The following is a 21,795-nucleotide window of genomic DNA, read 5'->3' as shown; positions in this document are numbered from 1 at the left end:
GATTGTTCTGTTGCATAACACAATTCATACAATTCATTTTTTGGGCTCAAGCCATGACGTCCTGATGGAAGGTTCCTTCAGTAGCTTCCTAAGGGTATATATGACTACAGTAGATATTCCCAGAGAATTAAACTAAAGGTTTCACAGAATTCTAACTTCTGGCACGAGTACCCATAAGGTTTCCCTTTAGGATATCGTATAATAACAGGGGACGTATGCTTGACACGCCACATAGCTATCTGCACCCCACATAGCGTTTACGCTTCGAGGGGAAAATGTGGCAAGTATGGGAGGAGCTGTTACAAAACTCTCCTCCTGCGTTACTGTTACGGTACCTAGCGATGTAAACAAACAGCCACCATAGCTGGCCGCCATCTTGACTGACGTCACATCCGCGCGCCTCATTCCTTTTTACGTAGTGTCCCTGACTAGGTGTTTTTCCCAGTGCTTGCTAAGAAATTTTCATCATGTCGCAATCTTCAGCCTCGCCTTCTTCTGGAAAGTTGAGTACCATATTCTTGTGTTGTTTAAATAAGCTCCAGCCATAAAGTAACGACTTTTTATCTTTAAATCTTGTGTTTTGTGATGGAGCTGTGCCCCGACCGGAGGCGTCATGTTGCGACGCTACTGTTCACCTCGCATGCTTTATTTAGTTAGCTAGAACAGCCTTCCCGGTCTTATAACTAATTATCAACATTAGTTATTCAGTCTTCTTTGCTAGGAATTAGTTATATCATGCCGATAGTATTCGTTTTCGGCGATCACAGTTAGACGACCCTATGCTAGATTGCTAGCCTAGCCCCTAGGCTTGATAGCCTAAGTGTTCATGTTTACTTCTTGCATGATATAATAAGTGTTCCTAGTGTTATATTACGAAATGAAGATTTAGGCATTTATACATACAAGATTCAGTGATTGCACATATGTTTTTTCTTGGTAGTCGACTCCCTTGCCCCTAACCTAACGCTAGGGCTCTTGTATACTTCCTCACCTCCCTAGTTACCTTATCTAAGGTAATCTCCTCCCTCTGAGGTAGCCTAGGCTACATCCTAGCCCTCCTAACCTCGATACATTCGGATAGGTTGGGCTGGGATTTTTTCTTTCCCTTCTCCTTGCCATAGTACATGCGATTTGAGTTTGGGACGGAACCTCAGAGTACCAGTCGTTTGTCCCCAGCCCTCTTTTAGGAGAATGCACTCTCCTTCTGGTCCCTGCTGGAGGGCGAAGGTGGTGGGGCTCTGCCCTTCCCCCTAGTCCACACTTGGTTGGGTTAAGACCCTTCCTCCCTGTGGCCTAGCGACTTGTCCTACCCCTGCCTGTCCTGGTCTAGGAGACTAGCTCACCTAGCCTAGGTTAGGCAGTCTAAGGGAATTCTGCTTCTTTATAGTTTAGGACAGGACACTAGTGCTGTACCTACTCTGTGCTAACCTACCCTAGGCTGGCGAATGGACTCTTCCTATCTAGACAGGCTAGCCCTGAACAGAATCCCCACCCCTGGGAGTGCCGGTGGGAGCTACGCTTCCCCCATACACTCCCCCTCAGGACTCTCTCCCCTCCCCCTCTATCCCTTTTGTGTTGGTTAGCCATCACACCCTTGTCCGCCGTCCTACAACTCCACCGCGTGCCGGCGGTTTGTGGGTTCGGCTTGGTCCTTTCGTTGGTTAGTCCGTACTGCTACGCTTCCCGCATATAGTCAAACTATGGGATAGCATTCGTTGGTCGGTCTGCCGGCGGAGGACCTCCCTTCTTTGAGTGTTCTTCGGTCCTCCCTTGGGCCGCCACTGGCAACATAGCCGGCTGCCGGCTCTCTGCCGCCGGATGAAAGGTCGCATCCCTCCCTTTCATTTGAACACTTCTTCCGGAGGAAGAAAAAAGGGATGGGTACTGGGTATTACCCTTCCCTCTCTCTCCTCTTATCCTATCCCTCTCTCTCTCTTCGTGCCGGTCCACTGCCTCCTCCTCTCTGCCGGCGCTAGTCGTCAGTGTCTTCGGTACCCTACCTGCCTCATTGAATGATGCCAGTGTCGGTATACCGTTGCCGGCCATCTACCGGCTGCCGGGGGCCGCCGGCGATCTGCCATCACCTAAGGTGTCACCCTCTCTCTCTGCCACAAAGACTGATGGCTTGGAAGGGTCCATCCTTGATGGGGACATGCCGGCGCCAGACGAGCTTCCGCCATTCCGCCAGGCTGCCGGGGCCACCAATCTTGGCTTTACAGTGGACAGTCACTCCTCCCTCCTGCCGGCCCGGTGCCGGCAGCTATTATTGTGCAGCTATGGATAATAGCCAGTACACCTATGGTATAGCTATACCCTATACTGTAAACTATTGTGTATAGTTGTACAGTAAAATCTTTCCAGCATATTCTGCGTATCCATACGCAGTCTCTTGCCGGGAACAAACCTGATAAGGGGGCTTAGCCTATCCCCCTTTTCTTATACACTGAATGAATTCAGCTTCCCCTTCTCACCGTACCTAATTTCCTAGAGGAAGCTTCAGCTTGGCTCATTCAACACAGATGTTCTTCCTCCTCCCAGGGCCCATGACGGTCCTCTTGAATTAGTTACAGTGTGGGGTTGCGGCAATTGGCTGGGCGGGATGCACAAGTATGTGTCTTTCCTGCCTCCTTTTTAGCTTACCTATCCTAAGCTTATACATAAATGGAATCTTATACATGTATTATAAGTTTATTAACTTATTTCTAATCTAAGATTACTGTAAGTCATAATTGTATTGACTTCCAAATACTCATTTACTCTTTCTTTTACAGGAGTAGTATGTGAAGAGTGAGAGCGTCTTCTGCGGTGTTCGTCGCCCTTACTTGTACGGCCACCTGGCGTACCGAACCCACGCTGGCTGTTCGATCTCTATGGGGAACCTTTGCTATTGGGATCCACAGGCCTGCACAGTATGCAAGAACCTGCTCGATGAGGAGTTCGATAACCCTCAGTCAGCGGAGGCTAGGGACAACGTGTAATGTTGTACTTTGGTAGGAAGTTCTATTAACCATAATAATTACCTGGAACATAGATGAACAATTGTTAGTAATTATTTCTCAGCTGATCCCATCTCTTGTCGTCAATTTGTCTGTATGGGATTTAATAATACGTTGGTATTCTTAAAATATAAGTTTAATGCAACTTATGACTACATTGTTCTATGACCGCTGACTCCCAAGTGTGTGTGGAGCGTCATACACAATCTGACAAAACCAAAACATTGCTAAACAAAAGAGCATCGCTATGAAAAGACTCAAATCCTACTCCAGTACAAAACTATAAAGAATCACATCCTATCTTTGAGGTAATCAACAAATGTTTGAATCCTAATACCAAAACAAATCATTACACTTATGTACAAAGCATAACATGTCTTATTCATGCAATATGATGCAATGTTGCGCAATACCTGCAACACTTCAAATAATATAGTACATTCTTACAATAATACATAACAGTCTCCTCCCCCTTAACTTGACATTGTAAAAATCTTCATAAATCTAATCTCTCAGGGGGCTTTCCTCTGTTAATCCTATTAGGAAGCACTTTAACCTCATCTTGTACTGGTACATGAATTGATTCTGAATCTACATTGGATGTTGGACCATCTTGGTTAATATTTGACTCATTTGATCTAACTACTTCTTTAAGTTTCTCATCTCTAACATTCACATGCTCTACTGTCTTTCTGCTTAACGGCTGTAATTGATCAACATGACGTTTTACAACATTATCACCAACACGAACATCATAATGTAAATTTCCTATCTCTCTTACAATCTCTCCTGGTACCCACTTCTCTGGAGTGTTGTATGATCTTACCATGACATCAGACAAAGGTAAAAAATGTCTTACATTAGGAAGCTTTACTACTTGTTTATACCCTTTATCTTCTAAATCACTTTGCAAACTTGGATACAACAAATCTAACTTACACCTTATCCTCCTCCCCATCAACAAATTTGAGGGTGCCACGCCTGTTGTGCTGTGCGGCATTGTTCTATAAGACAATAAAAATTTTGACACATGCAAAAATATATTACCTGAATTTGCTTTTCTACACTTCATATTGTGTTTAAACGTTTGGACAAATCTTTCAGCCTCTCCATTAGTAGATGGATGATATGTAGCTGAAAATGTATGCTTTATACCATTGACATTACAAAATTCTTTAAACTCTTGTGAGGTAAATTGTGGACCATTATCTGTAACAATTCTTTCTGGAATACCGTGCATTGAAAAAAGTTGCATTAACTCTTTTATTGTGGCGTAAGACGTTGTTTTCTTCATTGGGATAATTTCTGGCCACTTACTGTAAGCATCTACTACTATCAAAAACAAGTAATTTAAAAAAGGACCTGCAAAATCTATATGCACTCTTTGCCATGGATACCTGGGTAACTCCCACGGGTGCATTCTAGCAAATTGAGGATTGTTCTGTTGCATAACACAATTCATACAATTCTTTATATAAGATTCCACATCTTTATCTACACCTGGCCACCATACAAAAGTTCTCGCAATTGACTTTGATCTTACAATACCTTGGTGATCAGCATGTATTTCAGACAAAACCTTATTTCTCAGTGAATTAGGAATAACTACCCTGGAACCTCTCATCACTATTCCTTGTGTTACACTCAGTTCATACCATATATCCTTATACAGTTTACAATTTTCCTCTTTTCCACATAAGTCCCTACCTGTCATTAAACTCTCCAAAACCTTACTAAGTACTGGGTCTTTCTTGGTACTGTGTGCTACATCTTTTGCAGTTATTGGTACATCATATACAGAAATTAACAGAACACTGTCATCATACTCCTCTGGAGCTTTGTCTACGGGTAATCTGGATAAAGCATCTGCATTACCCATGTTTGATGTTGGACGGTATTCTATATCATAGTGGTACGCTGCTAACGTAACTGCCCAACGTTGTAGTCTTGCAGCTACCAACGTAGGTAAACTTGCTTTTTGGACCCAATATTGCTAATAATGGTTTATGATCTGTAACAAATGTGAACTTTTTCCTACCATGAGGATACATATAGAATTTTTTAACTCCATAAACTAATGCTAACCCTTCCTTTTCTATTTGAGAGTAATTCCTTTCTGCCTTGTTCAATACTCTAGAAGTGAATGCAATTGGTTTTTCTGTTCCATCTGGCATTACATGAGATAATACTGCACCTAAACCTATGTTTGATGCATCACATACTAATTTAACTGGTAAATCCATTTGATAATGTACTAAGAATGTAGGTGATGTTATTTCCTGATTGATTCTTTCAAAAGATTCCTGACACTCTTTTGTCCACTTCCATTCTACCCCCTTATTCAACAGATTATACAATGGATGTGCAATTGTAGACAAATTCTGAATGAAATTCCCATAAAATGTTACCAAACCTAGAAATGATTGTAATTCCTTAACATTTTCTGGCACTTTTGTTGATTGTACAGCTTTAATACCCTTGCCATTTATTACAAAACCTAAGTATTCCACTGAATCAACTTCTAAAATACATTTGTTCTTATTTACTCTAATATTATGTTCCTTCAACTTCTTCAGAACTGTTCGCAATCTTTCTCTATGCTCTCTTTTGTCTTTACGAGCAATTAATATATCATCTATAAAAAATGAGTACTCCTTTCATTCCTGAAAAAATCTTGTCCATAGTTTGTTGCCATATAGCCGGACTACTTGCAACTCCATAAGGTAATCTCTTTGGTCTATACAAACCTAAGGATGTATTTACTGTACATAATTCTTGTGAAGTTTCATCCATGGGAAGCTGTTGAAATGCTTGTCTTAAATCTAATTTAGAAAAAACACTACATCCTGATATGGTTGCAAACATGTCTCTGATTTGGTAAGGGATGTTGAGCTACTTGCAGTTGTGGATTTAACGTTACTTTGTAATCTCCACATAACCTAACCTGTCCACTTTCCTTCACAATAGGAACTAATGGTGTAGCCCAATCTGAAAATGTAACCTTTCCCAGGAACCTTCATTTTCTAATCTCCTGATTTCTGTTTCAACTGCACTTTTCAATGCATAGGTACTGGTCTGGGAGCAAAAAATCTAGGAGAACTGTCAGGTTTCAAAACTAAAATTGCCTTTGCGTTCTTTACTGTACCTATTTTATCTTCAAATACGTCTTGAAACTCTGATATGATATTATCCATAGATATTTCATTTTTGTTTTCATCTCGTCTACCTGTAACCTTCAAAATACTAGGCCAATCTAACTTCAAATACTGTAGCCAATCTAAACCTAGCAAAGTTTGTCCATTACCTTTTACTATTGTTAATGGCATTCTCTCTAATTTCTGTTCTTTGTACTGTACTTCTACGTTTGAAGCACCTATCACCTGAATATCAAAACCATTATAACCTTTCAAAACTCTTTTTGTACCTTCTAATAACAAATTAGGAATGCTTTTAGCCATTTTCTCAGACATAATTGATACATCGGCTGTTGTGTCAACTTGCATCAAAATTGGTTTACCATTTATGATTACTTCTACCATGATATGTTTCTTTGCACCTTTGTTGACTGAATTTATGCGAAACGCAAAATCAGTTTCTGAACTAACCTGATTATCATGAACATTTTCCGCATTATTCTCTTGACCCATAGTATCAACTGTAGCATTTATTTTCTTTGCGTACTGTTTAGGGAATCTACAAGCAGTTGCAAAATAACCCATCTTTCTGCAATTCTGGCATGTTTGTCCAGTAGCAGGGCATTTCTTTGCTTCGTATGCAAGATGATCAGTTTTACCACACCTATAACACTTGGGTTTTTCCTGTTGTTTCTGTGTATAAGCCTGATTCTGGTATTTATGAACATTAGTGTTAGGCACTTTTCTATGACTAGGCTTTGACATATTCCTTCTCTGATTCTCATTGGTTTTCCACTTAGAACCTACTGTATTAATTTTAGAATTTTCCATTCTATTGCTTGTAGAACTACCTATTATGTTACTTTGCCTATTTGATGTTTCTAAATCTCTGCCTGTGGCGAATTTTCACCGGTTTATACAAAATAGCCCGATGTACTGGGCTGAATCACAAGGTCTTATGGACAAACTTCACAAAACCCTCGGGGAAGTAAATAGAGTATGGTTATATTTTAACAAGTTTTATTATAAAAATAATAATCTAATACGAAAGAAACATGAAAAATTAACCTTTACTTGACATACAAGAACATGTGTGACCGAAAAAAAACTATGTCCACTTCGGACTCAAGATATCAACAAAATTAATTGAACATTTATAAAGTTATCTCGATAAACCCCTTATCGAGACCCTTAGATGTGCTTTACACAATAACACTGATCCCCTGGCACAAGGATCGACAAAATATTAACAGATACAAACTTTACAATAACTCTATCAAGACCTACACGGAAACCGTCCTGGGTACACTAGGGGTGGGGAGAGAGAACAATTAGACAGGACTTACTGTGATTGGGGACGTCGGACCAAAGAGACAGAGCAAGGCTTGCAACCTCCGACGTCACTTTTTTGGCGCGATTTGTCCTGAACCTAAATTTCTAGATTAGATTTTTTTATCATGTTACAATAGAATGACGTTATTTTTCTTAATCTTAAATTACTAGTAATTGATTTCATTAGTCTCAGCGCCTCCCCTACCAGGCGGTTTCTCTTTTTGGTTCTAAACATTCTCGTCTTGAACGACATTCATTCGCCCGCGAGTCCTCTCTTCTCCCTCCAATTTGACGTAGTCGTAGGCGGAGTCAAATGGCGGGAACTTCGATTGATCAGGTCGAAATTCCCGACACTGCCTGTTATCAATACCTTTTCTAATGTTAAATTTTTATCTTGCAATAATTTCTTTCTTAGCTCTTCTGATGTGCAATGTGCAATTACTTGATCTATGATAACATTTTCTAACTCTAGAAATTCACATGAAACGGCTAAATTCTTTAGTCTAGTCACAAATGCATCTAAACTTTCATTTTCTTTCTGATAAGCCTGCGCTGAAAACTGGTATCTTTCAAAAAATTTATTGACCTGAGGAGCAAAATATGTGGTAAGAGCCTTAATTGCAGCTTCACTTGTGTCATCTGTAGGCTGTAAAGTCTTAAACACTTCCCGAACTTCCCTACCTGCTGTATGAAGTAATAATGCCTTCTTTTGGGCATCCTTCATGTTCCCTAATGCTTCTAAATAAATCTTAAATTCCTCACACCACTGTTGCCATCGTGTTGCAACAGAATTGGGCTCAGCAGTGATGCTGAAACTTTCTGGGTGTTCAATGTTAAAAGGCATTTTGATTGCTTACCTTAATACCTAGATTAGGTTAAACTACTGTTCTGCAGTCACAAGTTTATTTCCTACCTGTTTTGTAGCCTACCCAACTTTAAATTTCACCCTTGCTTGTTTGTTTGATGAAATTCCTGTTCTGCTGCTTGTACAATCTTCATTGGGTGATTTTACTCTTGTCCCCTAATGTACATACGGACCTTCTCTTGTGCTGGCCGTCCTTGTACATAAGGTCCAATGCTTCTCCCTGCTTGTGTCCGTCATCCTGAGCGTCGCCAATTTGTGATGTACTTTGGTAGGAAGTTCTATTAACCATAATAATTACCTGGAACATAGATGAACAATTGTTAGTAATTATTTCTCAGCTGATCCCATCCTCGTCGCCAATTTGTGATGTACTTTGGTAGGAAGTTCTATTAACCATAATAATTACCTGGAACATAGATGAACAATTGTTAGTAATTATTTCTCAGCTGATCCCATCTCTTGTCGTTAATTTGTCTGTATGGGATTTAATAATACGTTGGTATTCTTAAAATATAAGTTTAATGCAACTTATGACTACATTGTTCTATGACCGCTGACTCCCAAGTGTGTGTGGAGCGTCATACACAATCTGACAAAACCAAAACATTGCTAAACAAAAGAGCATCGCTCTGAAAAGACTCAAATCCTACTCCAGTACAAAGCTATAAAGAATCACATCCTATCTTTGAGGTAATCAACAAATGTTTGAATCCTAATACCAAAACAAATCATTACACTTATGTACAAAGCATAACATGTCTTATTCATGCAATATGATGCAATGTTGCGCAATACCTGCAACACTTGAAATAATATAGTACATTCTTACAATAATACATAACACAACGCCCAAGAGAAACTGCACAAGTGGGTGCGCGGTTTCCAAAAGAACGCCACGGGGCCTTATCTCCCAAACGAGAAGATGAGAGCCCTGCTCTTTCCTAAGGTATCTGCTGATGCTGTTATTCCCAAGGATGAGATCCCCTGCGTTCAACTGACGGTCGAACCGGATGTTTCGGACGCTCTCCAAGGCTGTCATATCGACGAAGTGGAGAGGATGTCGGATGTGTCCAAAGACACTGAAAGGACCCTGATGGCTGAGGGTCAAGAAGAGGAAGAGGATCAAGTGGAGACCCCTGATTCTGAGGGCGAGATCGCCCGTGCACTCTCCGTGGCTTCCGTCATGGTTTCAGAACCAGTCCCCTCTACATCTGCCACTTCAGTACCTGCGGTGGCGGGCACCCAGGATACCCTCCAAGCTCTGGTGGCATTCCTGGATGAGAAGTTCCACCAGGGGCATGCGGACCTTAAGAGGGAAATCGAGTATGAAGAAACAGCCAAAGAAGATCTCCATCAAGGATCTTCTCTCCTGCTCAGTGACCAATCCCTGGAGGCATGCAAAACACATGCCCATCACGACCGGACGCATCTTTATTAATGACAAACTAAGCGCCATCCCCCTTGAAGAGGTAGAGTTCTACCTTAGTTTTAACGCCTACCCAGACTGTGACATCCGTCTTAAGTCTGGACCAGTCTCCAAGGAGGAGACCGAACCTAAGGAGGTCATAGTGTTTGACCACTCCAAGGCTCAAGCTAAGCTAGCCGACTGCCTCAAGAGCAGGGGCTACACCAACTCCAAGATGCCGGCCCTAAGCAAGAAAGACCCATCCTTTCTTGCTCCTCCCACCATGGTCTTTCCTTTTGCGGAAAACTCTGTGTTGAAGGCGGTGGAGGAAGGAAAACCCTGCCCTACATTGGAGGAATGTAGGCCTCTCTCCCTCGCCCTACCTCCCGTTGATAAAAGGTGGAAAGACATCCAGTTAACTTTCACGGTTGGAAAGCTGGAGGCTGACATCGCTGGACGTCAGTTTAACAAGAACCTCCCCAAGCTCACCGAGAACCTTTTGCGTCGGGAACAAGACGCAAAGGAGAGGCTGACTGCCTCTCTGTCTCTTCAGGTACAACTCGAGACAATGGCCAGGGACATTCGGGTCCTAGGCTTCTACATGGTTCTCGCAAAGACCAACCTTGCCACCTTGCTGAAGGACTTATACAGCTTCATCAAGGCCTGGAGAGCCTGTAGAGAGTTCGTGTTTGCGGATGCCACCATCAAACACGAACCCCGGAAACTGATTTCCTCCAACATTTGGGGCAAATATCTCTTTCCCGTGGACCTTGTGAGAGATTGCGGACAGAGCCGCCACTGAGAATAGGAACCTTTTCAACAAGTGGAGCGTGTCCCAAAACAGGAAATCTTCTCAGGATGACGTTCCACAGCCTAAGAAGAAGTCCAACAAGCCCCGACCCCAGCAGCGTCAGGCCAAATGCCAGTTTCCGACACCAGCTACTCCCCAGCTAGTGGCTCAGCCACAGCAGACCTTTCAGTTGGTCCCTCAGCCGGTGTTGGCCCAGTCACCAGTCTTTACCCCTGCCTATGAAAGGCATTCCACTACCTTTCGCCCCAAAGGTAGAGGCTCCAGCAAAGACTCCTCTCGACGTCCATCCAGAGGGAGAGGAGGAAGGGGAGTAGGCGGCCGAGGTGGTAAATCCTCGGGAAACCAGAAGCAATGGAATGCTTCCGGTGGGAGGAAGACTCCGCCACTTTCAGGATCGTTGGACCTTCGATCCTTGGGCCCAGAGCATTGTCATGAAGCGACTAGGGTGGAGCTGTATAACACCACCTCCAACCTTCCACCAATTCTTCCAACACTCAACCCCCATCCTGGAAGAATATGTCCTAGAACTCTTGAACAAGAAGGTGATCAAGAGGGTAAAGTCCACCAGGTTCCAGGGAAGACTGTTCTGTGTTCCCAAGAAAGACTCAGACAAACTCAGAGTCATTGAGGACTTGTCCCCTCTCAACAAGTTCATTGCGAACAACAAATTCAAGATGCTGACTCTTCAACATATAAGAGCCCTACTGCCTCACAAGGCTTACACGGTCTCAATAGACCTGGCGTACGCCTACTGGCACATTCCAATGAATAACCAGGCTTCTTCCCAACTAGGATTCGGGCTTCAACAAAGACAATATGCTTTCAGGGCCATGCCCTTCGGACACAACGTGGCCCCAAGAATCTTCACGAAGCTCGCAGACACGATCGTCCAACAGCTACGCCTTCAAGGCGTCCAGGTGATGGCTTACCTAGACGATTGGCTGGTCTGGGCGACATCGTCAGAAGAATGCTCGCGTGCTTGCAAAAAGGTGACCCAGTTCCTGGAACATCTGGGTTTCAAAATCAACACCAAAAAGTCTCAAATTTCTCCAGCTCAGAAGTTTCAATGGCTGGGAATCCATTGGAACCTTCAGTCACACCGTCATTCCATCCCTCTGAAGAAAAGGAAGGAAATAGCCGGATCTGTCAAGAGACTTCTAAAATCCAAGCGGATTTCAAGACGAGAACAGGAACGAGTGCTCGGCTCCTCCAGTTCGCATCAGTGACAGACCCAGTGCTACGAGCACAGCTAAAAGATGCATCGGGAGTCTGGAGAAGAAACGCATCCATCGCTCGAAGAGATCTCAAGAGACCTCTGCCAACCAGGCTTCGCTCACTCCTAAAGCCGTGGTCGGAGGCAAAGAACCTGAAAAGATAAGTTCCTCTTCAACCACCACCTCCGTCGGTCACCATCCACACAGATGCCTCGCTAGAAGGATGGGGGGGTCACTCCCACCAGCGACAAGTTCAAGGAACATGGTCTCTCCTATTCAAGACGTTTCACATCAACATCTTGGAGGCCATGGCGGTTCTTCTTACTCTGAAGAAACTGTCCCCTCGTCCTTCGATCCACATCCATCTCACTCTGGACAGCTTTATTGTGGTCAGATGTCTCAACCATCAGGGCTCACGATCGCCCCAACTCAACCAAGTGCTATTACCCATCTTCCGCCTAGCGGACAATAAAAGATGGCACCTCTCAGCAGTTCACCTACAAGGATTCCGCATTGTGACGGCAGACGCTCTATCGAGGACAAGCCCCATAGAGTCGGAATGGTCCCTAGACGCAGACTCATTCTCCTCATCTCCCGTCAAGTCCCGGAACTGCAGATCAACCTCTTCGCGACGAGCAACAAAAACCAACTTCCTCTTTACGTGGCCTCATACGAGGACCCCAAAGCGGAAGCAGTGGACGCCATGACCCTGGATTTGAACAGATGGTCCAAGATTTACCTGTTCCCTCCACCCAACCCTCTGCTGAAAGTCCTCTACAAGCTGAGAACCTTCAAGGGAACAGCAGCCCTAGTGGCTCCCAAGTGGCCCCAGAGCAACTAGTTCCCTCTAGTCCTGGAACCACAGCCCAAGCTGATCCCTCTGCCGGACCCAGTTCTCTCCCAGCAGGTTCAGAAGTCGACTGTCTTCGCTTCGTCAAGAAAAACCCGAGACCTTCATCTCATGATTTTCTCTCCCTGGCCGTGTTCGGAATCTCGAAGAAATGTTTAGACTTCCTAGAGGAATACAAAACAAAGTCTACCAGAAGGCAATACGAGTCATCCTGGAAGAAGTGGGTGTCTTTCGTCAAGGCAAAGAATCCTACGGAAATCTCCATAGATTTCTGCCTGTCCTTCTTCATTCACCTTCATGGACAAGGCTTAGCAGCCAATACGATTTCCACTTGTAAATCGGCCTTGACAAGACCATTACTTTATGCCTTCCAGATAGACCTGTCCAACGAAATCTTTAACAAACTTCCAAAGGCATGTGCTAGACTCCATCTCCTGGTCTCTTGATAAGGTGCTCCATTTTGCCTCTAGCCTGGACAATGAATCTTGCCCTCTGAAAGACTTGACTCAAAAAGTGATTTTCCTTTTTGCTCTCGCCTCGGGAGCCCGAGTCGGTGAAATAGTGGCTTTATCTAGAGAAGAGGGCCAGATACAGTTCGCTGAAAAAAGGCGAACTTACCCTCTTCCCTGACCCAACGTTCCTCGCTAAGAATGAACTTCCTACTAAGAGGTGGGGTCCCTGGAGAATCTGCCCTCTGAAGGAAGATGTCTCTCTATGCTCAGTGGAGAGTCTAAAGGTCTATCTTCGAAGAACTTCAGACTTTGGCGGTGGACAACTCTTTAAAGGAGAAACATCGGGAAGTGATTTGTCACTAAAACAACTAAGGGCGAAGATCACCTACTTTATTCGCAGAGCGGATCCTGCTAGTACACCCGCAGGTCATGATCCTAGAAAAGTCACCTCTTCCCTAAATTTCTTTCAAGGAATGGATTTCGAAAGCCTTCGATCTTTCACAGGCTGGTGGTAGCAGCAGGTAGTGAATTAAAACCTGCTGCTTAGTGCTGCGTAGGACAGTGAGTTATTTCGGGACTCTAACTCAACGGTTGCCTGTGTTGACCCTAGTGCGATACATAGTGATTTTAAGTGCCACTTAGTGTCACGAGAGACTGTTCTTCTACAAGGTGAAGTAACATAGACTTGAACACGTGTGCCACATGTTTATTTGGACATGAAGTGTATTGAGACTTTAAAGATTTTATAGTTCCCTTGGAACTTATGTGTGTAATGGCAAGTTCCTTCTTTTCAGATTCCACACCTTTGTCTTATGTAGTCTTTAGTCTATATTTGTTAACCAACAATTTTTATTGTAAATTATTTACTTTATTTCATATTATCGCGAATATTTTCTCGAATAAAATAGAAATTTCGCTATCATATGCGTCTTATTTTGCCCTACTATATGAAATACATTACTGTTACAAAGTTTTATTGCCCCTATTTTGATCTCTATTATAATTCATGTTATAATATTGCTCCTATCTGATATATACTCACCTAAAGAAAAGTGAAATATTTGTTTCCACACAAGTACCTAACTTTCCTGATCTGTCTGCGAGACTGACAAGATCTTTGTCTACAGGTGAGTTTTCTTCATCAGGTTACTTCGAGATGTTCCTTTCGTCCAAATAGGACTTCCCTGCCAGGGGGGCAGGAAGCCATGTCATAGTTTATGCCATTGGTAGTGACATGTAACAGAGATGTCACGGTCTCTAAGGTCATCAGACCAAAGGAATATTGTTTAGAAGTCGAAGGCACTACCAAAATGGGAAAAATCCACGATACACTAATTCTCTGGTACACTTCCATCAGGACGTCATGGCTTGAGCCCAAAAAACGGATTTTGAGCGAAGCGAAAAATCTATTTTTGGGGGAGATAGCCATGACGTCCTGATGGACCCACCCTAGTCATCTACTCTGGCCTGTCAGGCCCCTCCCTTTCTTATTGTATCATGGAGGCTGACAGAGACACAAGAAGGAATGAGGTGTGCGGATGTAACGTCAGTCAAGATGGCGGCCAGCTATGGCTGCCATTTGTTTACATCGCTAGGTACCGTAACAGTAACGCAAGAGGAGAGTTTTGTAACGGCTCCTCCCATACTTGCTACACTTTCCCCTCGAAGCGTAAACGCTATGTGGGGTGCAGATAGCTATGTGGCGTGTCAAGCATACGTCCCGTTATTATACGATATCCTAAAGGGAAACCTCATGGGTACTCGCGCCAGAAGTTAGAATTCTATGAAACCTTTAGTTTAATTCTCTGGGAATATCTACTGTAGTCATATACTGTATTCCCTTAGGAAGCTACTGAAGGAACCTTCCATCAGGATGTCATGGCTATCTCACCCAAAAATAGATTTTTCGCTTCGCTCAAAATCAGTTATATAAGATTCCACATCTTTATCTACACCGGGCCACCATACATAAGTTCTGGCAATTGACTTTGATCTTACAATACCTTGGTAATCAGCATGTATTTCAGACAAAACCCTATTTTTGGGCTCAAGCCATGTTGTCCTGATGGAAGGTTCCTTCAGTAGCTTCCTTTAGATATATATGACTACCATAATATTCCCAGAGAATTAAACTAAAGGTTTTCACAGAATTCTAACTTCTGGAGCGAGTACTCTAGGGGTTTCCCTTTAGAATATCGTATATCAACAGGGGACGCATGCATTAACACGTCACATGGCCATCTGCACCCCACCTAGCGTTTACGCTTCGTCACTGTTATGATACTCGCAACGTAAACAAACCGGTCCGTCCTCATTCCGTTCTTGGTAGCTCCCTACACCGTTTGTTTATTTCCAGGGATCGGATTTTATCTTGTGCATCCTTCACCATGTCTCAACCTTCTGCTTCGCCTTCTTCTGGAAAGTTGAGTACCAGGTTCTTGTATTGTTTAAATAAGCTCTGGTCGTAGAGTAACGATTTTTTACGCTAAAATCTTGTGTTTTGTGGCCGAGCTGTGCCTTGCCCGGAGGCGCCATTTTACGGCGCTGCTGTTCGCCTTGCATGCATTATTTAGCTAGCCAGAACAGCCTTCCCCGGTCTTAATACTAATTAATATCTTTAGTTATTTAGTCTTCATTATTAGGAATAAGTTATATTATGCCGATGGTAGTCTTCGGTGCTCTTAGTTAGCCGGCCCCATACTAGTCTTTAAGCCTAGCATAGGCCGCAGCCTAGTGTTCATGTTTACTTCTGCATGATATAATAGTGTTCTTAGTGTTATATTAATGAAGATATAGGTAATTTTAAACATTCAAGACTCAGTGTTGCACATATTTTTGCCTTCGAGGGACCATACAAGGGACTGTGCCTGGTCCATCCATGTCACACCTAACCCAACGTTGGGACCCTTGTATGCTTCCTTATCTCCCCTATTACCTTAGGGTAACCTCCCTCTGGGTAGCCTTGCTATTCCTCGCCCCTTACCCGGAAAATTTCGGGTAGGTAGTTCTTCCCTCTTCCCTTCCATAGTGTACGGGGGAATTTCGGACAGAACCCAAGAGTACCTATCGTTCATCCCAGTCCACCCCTAGGGAACGCCTTTCCCTTTGGGTATCGACTGAGACTGAAGGTGGAGGGGCCTAGCCCTTCCCCCTAGACTGCTCTTGGTTGGGACATGTCCCTTCCTCCTGTGGCCTAGCGATACGCATCCCCAGCCTTACCTAATCTAGGAGGAGATCTCCTGGTTTAGGTTAGGCCTTGGGGGTTTCTGTTTTATTATAGTTTAGGACAGTACACCAGTTCTGTTCTTACTCTGAGCTAGCCTACCCTAGGGTTGGAGAGCGCTTCTCTCCTGCCTGGGTAGTATAGAAAACAGATTCCCCCACACTTTGGGAGCTTTAGGGTCACGACCCCTTCTGCCCCCTCACCCCCCCTAACCCCACTCTATCCCTTTGTGTCGGCTTGCCTTCACACCCCTGTCCGCTGTCCTACAATTCCCTCCCAGGGAGAATTGTAGGTTAAGCTGTGCTCTCCTGCTTGGCTGGCCGCTCTGCTACACTTCCCCCTCATAGTCGAACTATGGGGTAGTGTTAGTGGCCGCCCTGCCGGCAGAAGATCACCCTCCCCCTCCCCCCCCCCAACCCCTGTTTAGAGTGTCCTGATCCTCCCTTGGATTACCATAGGCACCCAGCCGTCTGCCGGCTCCCTACCGTCAGATGATAGGTATTTCCCCCCTCCCCCTATCATGAGTACACTCCTTCCGGAGGGAAGCCGGTTGGGTATCGAACATTACCCTTCCTCCTTCCCTCCTTATCTTTCTCTCTTCTATCATGGTGTCGGTCCACTGCCGGCGACCGCCGCCGGCACGGCAGGTGACTTCCTACTTCATAGGACATTCCTATCTGAGGATTACCTAAGGCAACAACCTGCCGGCTGCCAGGGGCCGCCGCCCCTTGCCGCCACTAGCCGCCAGCACCCCAGGTGACCTTCCTACTTCATAGGATGTTCCTATCTGAGGACCACCTATGGCGTCAGCCTGCCGGGGGCCGCCGCCCCTTGCCGCCGCTGCCGGGGGCCGCCGCCCCTTGCCGCCGCCTTCTCAGACACCTTCCATCTTATGTACCCAGCTAGGTTCACCAACGCCGACAGCCTGCCGGCTGCCGGAGGCCACCGCCCTGCTGGAGACCTGCCGCTGTGCCGGCGGTTGCCCCTATAGGTGCTTCCACCTCTCTGCTGCTCAGTGTGTAGCCTTGATGGATTCACCCCGCCGGACCAGGCCTCCGGCTTGCCGGCTACACTCTTGCGGCTTCCAGGGACAAGCACCCCTTCCCCCCGGCTACTGGCTCCGTGCCGGCAGTCGACCTATACATCCATATAGCCAGACTGATCTTTGCTGTTTCATACCCTGAAGACAGTGTCTGAGCTGTATGATTGTACAATACAATGTTTCCAGCATACTCTGTGCTTCTCAGTGCAGTCTCTTACCGGGACCTTCCCAAATATTGAGGGGTTTATCCTATTTTCCCCCTCTTTTCTCTAGGTTCTGAACGATTTCAGACCTTCTCTACTCTGTAGACAATTCCTTTATAAGGAAGCCTAGTCTGGCTCCCCCATAGGAATACCATTCCCTCTCCTAGAACCTCAGGTCCTAAGGAATTGTCGGCAGAAAAGGTCGCGGTACCTGGCTTGACGGGATTCACAAGTATGTGTCTTCCTACTTCTTTTCTAGCTCACCTATCCGGAGCTCACATAACACACGGAACTACAGATTAAGGAATCTTAAGTTTAAGAGTTAGATTAAGGAATCTTAAGTTTAAGAGTTAGATTAAGGAATCTTAAGTTTAAGAGTTAGATTAAGGAATCTTAAGTTTAAGAGTAATGTAAGACATGACTCTGTTTTCCATGTACTCGTGTTCTTTTTCTTTTACAGAAGGAGTTTCTGAAGTGTGAGAGCCCCTTCTGCTCGGTTCGCCGCCCGGACTTTTACGGGCATAGGGCGTGACAGACCCACGCCCCCTGTACTGCAAAGAAGGGCAACTTAGAATATTGGGATCCAGTGTCCTGCCCAATCTGCAAAGGCCTCCTTGATGAAGGGTTCGACAACCCCCCGTCCACAGAGGCCAGGGACAATGCTCGAGAGAAACTGCGCAAGTGGGTGCGCGGTTTCCAGAAAAACGCTGCCGGGCCGTATCTCCCCAGCGAGAAGATGAGGGCCATGCTTTTCCCGAAAGCGTTAGCAGATTCTGTGATCCCCCAGGATCAGATCCCCTTGGTTCAACTGACCGTCAAACCAGACATCGAGACTACGCTTAGCAAGTGTTGTCTAGACGAGGTGGAGAAGATGTCGAACGTGTCCGACAACACCGAGAGGACCCTCATGGGCGAGGATCTGGAGGAAGAAGAGGATCAGGTGGAATACCCTGATTCGGAGGGCGAGGTCGCCCCTCCACCTCCGGCAGCTCCTGTAGTGGTCGAGGAGCCAGTCCCCTCTACCTCCGCCGCATCGCAGCCCCTGCTGCCCGCCACCGAAGATGCCATCCGGGTATTGGTGGCCTTAATGGACGAGAAGCTTAACAAGCATTCTGCGGAGATTATAAGTCGTTTGATGGGATGGAAGCAACTGAAGAAGATCTCGGTTAAGGACCTTCCTTCCTGCTTGGAGTCTAACCCCTGGAGGTACGCCGAGCATATGCCAATTACAACTGGCAAAATATTTATCAACGACAGGTTAGGGTCTATCCTTTTGGGAGAAGTGGAATTCTTCCCTAACTTCGAGGCTTACCCGCACTGTTACGTCCGACTTAGGTCCGAACCGGCTTCCAAGGAGGAGACTGAGCCCAAAGAGGTGATCGTTTTCGATCACTCAAAAGCCCAAGCATTACTGGCAGAATGCCTGAAGAGTCGTGGTTTTACCAACTCAAAAATGCCGGCTCTGAGCAAGAAACACCCGTCCTTTCTTGCTCCCCCTTCCGCATTCTTTCCCTTCGTGGAAAAGGCCTTCCATGCGGTCATGAAGGCGGTGGAGGAAGGAAAACCCTGCCCTACCCTGGAGGAGTGTAGGCCTCTCTCCCTCACCCTTCCCCCCGACGACAAGTTCTGGAAAGATATCCAGTTTACCTTCACGGTTGGGAAGCTGGAACCTGACGTGGCTGGACGTCAGTTCAATGAGGACCTCCCGAAGCTGAATGACCACCTTCTTCGTCGGGAGCAAGAGACCAAGGAGAGACTAGCTGCCTCCCTGTCTCATCAGATTCAGCTCGAGGTCATGGCTGGGGACGTTAGAGTCCCAGACCTCTATATGGTTCTTGCCAAGACCCACCTAGTGACTGTGATGAAGGACCTGTACAGCTTCATCAGGACCAGAAGACCCTGCAGAGTGTTCGTGTTTACCAACGCGGCAATAAAACATGAACCCCGGAAATTAATCTCCTCCAACATCTGGGGTAAGCATCTCTTTCCATCTGCTCTGGTGAAAGAGATCGTCGACAAAGCCGCCTCTGAGAATCGGAATCTTCTCAACTAGTGGGGCATGTCACGCAAGAGGAAATCATCTCAGGAAGAAGGCCCTCAGCCTAAGAGGAAATCCTCCAAACCAAGACCCCAGCAGCGTCAACAAAAACGCCAGTTTCCGGCTCCCGCTACTCCCCACGTGGTCACTCACCCGCAACAGACCTTTCAGTTGTTCCCCTTCCCGTAGTGTCACAATCACCGGTCTTCACCCCTGCCTACAAACGACAGTCCTCTACCTTTCGTCCTAGAGGTAGAGGCTCAGGCAGAGACTCCTCGCGCCACCCCTCCAGGGGAAGAGGAGGAAGGGGAGCTAGCGGCCGAGGTGGCAAGCCCTCGGGAAACCAGAAGCAAGGAAGTGCTTCCGGTGGGAAGAAGACTTCTCCACTTTCAGGATCGCTGGACCTTCGATCCTTGGGCACACAGCATCATCAAGAAGGGACTGGGTTGGAGCTGGACACAACCACTCCCAACCTTCCACCAATTCTTCCAGCCATCAACCCCCCTCTTGGAAGAATATGTCCTAGAACTCTTGAACAAGAAGGTGATCAAGAGGATAAAGTCCACCAAGTTCCAGGGAAGACTGTTTTGTGTTCCCAAGAAGGACCCAGACAAACTCAGAGTCATTCTCGACTTGTCACCCCTCAACAAGTTCATTGCGAACAACAAATTCAAGATGCTGACTCTTCAACAAATAAGAGCCCTACTGCCTCACAAGGCCTACACGGTCTCAATAGACCTGGCGGATGCCTACTGGCACATCCCAATGAACCACCACGCTTCCTCCTACCTAGGATTCCGGCTCCATCGAAGAAGCTACGCCTTCAGAGCCATGCCCTTCGCGCTCAACGTGGCTCTGAGAATCTTCACCAAGCTAGCAGACACGATCATCCACCAGCTACGCCTTCAGGGCGTCCAAGTGATGGCCTACCTCAACGACTGGCTGATCTGGTCGACTTCGCCAGAAAAATGTTTGAAAGCTTGCAGCAAAGTAACCCAGTTCCTGGAACATGTGGGTTTCAAAATAAACACCAAGAAGTCTCGCCTCGCTCCAGCTCAGAAGTTCCAATGGTTAGGAATCCATTGGGATCTTCAGCCTTTCCATTCCACTAAAGAAAAGTAAAGAAATAGCAGGGTCTGTCAGAAGCCTTCTCAAATCCAAACGGATCTCAAGACGACAGCAGGAGCAAGTTCTCGGCTCACTACAGTTCGCCTCAGTGACAAACCCAGTGCTACGAGCACAGCTAAAGGATTCATCAGGAGTCTGGAGACGAAACCCATCCATCGCTCGAAGAGATCTCAAGAGACCCCTACCGAACAGGCTTCACTCCCTGCTAAGCCCGTGGTCAGAAGCAAGGACCTTGAAAAGATCCATCCCTCTCCAACCTCCATCTCCATCGCTCAACATCCACACGGACGCTTCTCTGGAGGGTTGGGGGGGGGGGGCACTCCCATCAACGGCAAATTCAAGGAACATGGTCTCCCCTATTCAAGATGTTTCACATCAACATCTTGGAGGCCATGGTGGTTCTTCTCACCCAAAAGAAATTATCCCCGCGTCCTTCGATACACATCCGTCTAACTCTGGACAGCTCGGTAGTAGTCAGATGTCTCAATCGTCAGGGCTCGAGATCGACCCACTTGAATCAGATGCTATTACCCATCTTCCGCCTAGTGGGCAGAAAGAAGTGGCACCTGTCTGCAATTCACCTACAAGGATTCCGCAACGTGACGGCGGACGCTCTATCGAGGACAAGCCCCATAGAGTCGGAATGGTCCCTAGACGCAAGATCATTCTCCTTCATCTCTCGTCAAGTCCCGGAACTACAGATCGACCTCTTCGCGACGAGCGACAACAAGCAACTTCCTCGATATGTGGCCCCTTACGAGGACCCCAAAGCGGAAGCAGTGGACGCCATATCCCTGGACTGGAACAGATGGTCCAAGATTTACCTGTTCTCTCCACCCAACCTTCTGCTGAAAGTCCTCTCCAAACTGAGAACCTTCAAAGGGACAGCAGCCCTAGTGGCTCCCAAGTGGCCCCGGAGCAATTGGTTCCCCCTAGCCCTGGAGCTACAGCCCAAGCTGATCCCTCTGCCAGGCCCAGTTCTCTCCCAACAGGTGCAGAAGTCGACTGTCTTCGCTTCATCAAAGAAAGTCAAGGATCTTCATCTCATGATTTTCTCTCCCTAGCCGTGAAGAAAAGTTTTGGGATCTCGAAGAAAAGTTTG

General features: G+C 45.9%; 1 protein-coding gene across 1 annotated transcript in view; it reads right to left on the bottom strand.

Moving 5' to 3' along the window:
• Window positions 1-21,795, bottom strand: part of LOC137641377 (nucleolar transcription factor 1-A-like) — a 690,267-nt gene that overhangs the window by 516,549 nt on the left and 151,923 nt on the right. The window lies entirely within an intron of this gene.

The sequence above is a fragment of the Palaemon carinicauda genome, chromosome 5 (genome assembly GCF_036898095.1).
Source record: "Palaemon carinicauda isolate YSFRI2023 chromosome 5, ASM3689809v2, whole genome shotgun sequence".
NCBI classification, from domain to species: Eukaryota; Metazoa; Arthropoda; class Malacostraca; order Decapoda; family Palaemonidae; genus Palaemon; species Palaemon carinicauda.
The sequence above is the reverse complement of the archived record's forward strand: the minus strand, read 5'-3'. Positions and strand labels throughout refer to the sequence as shown.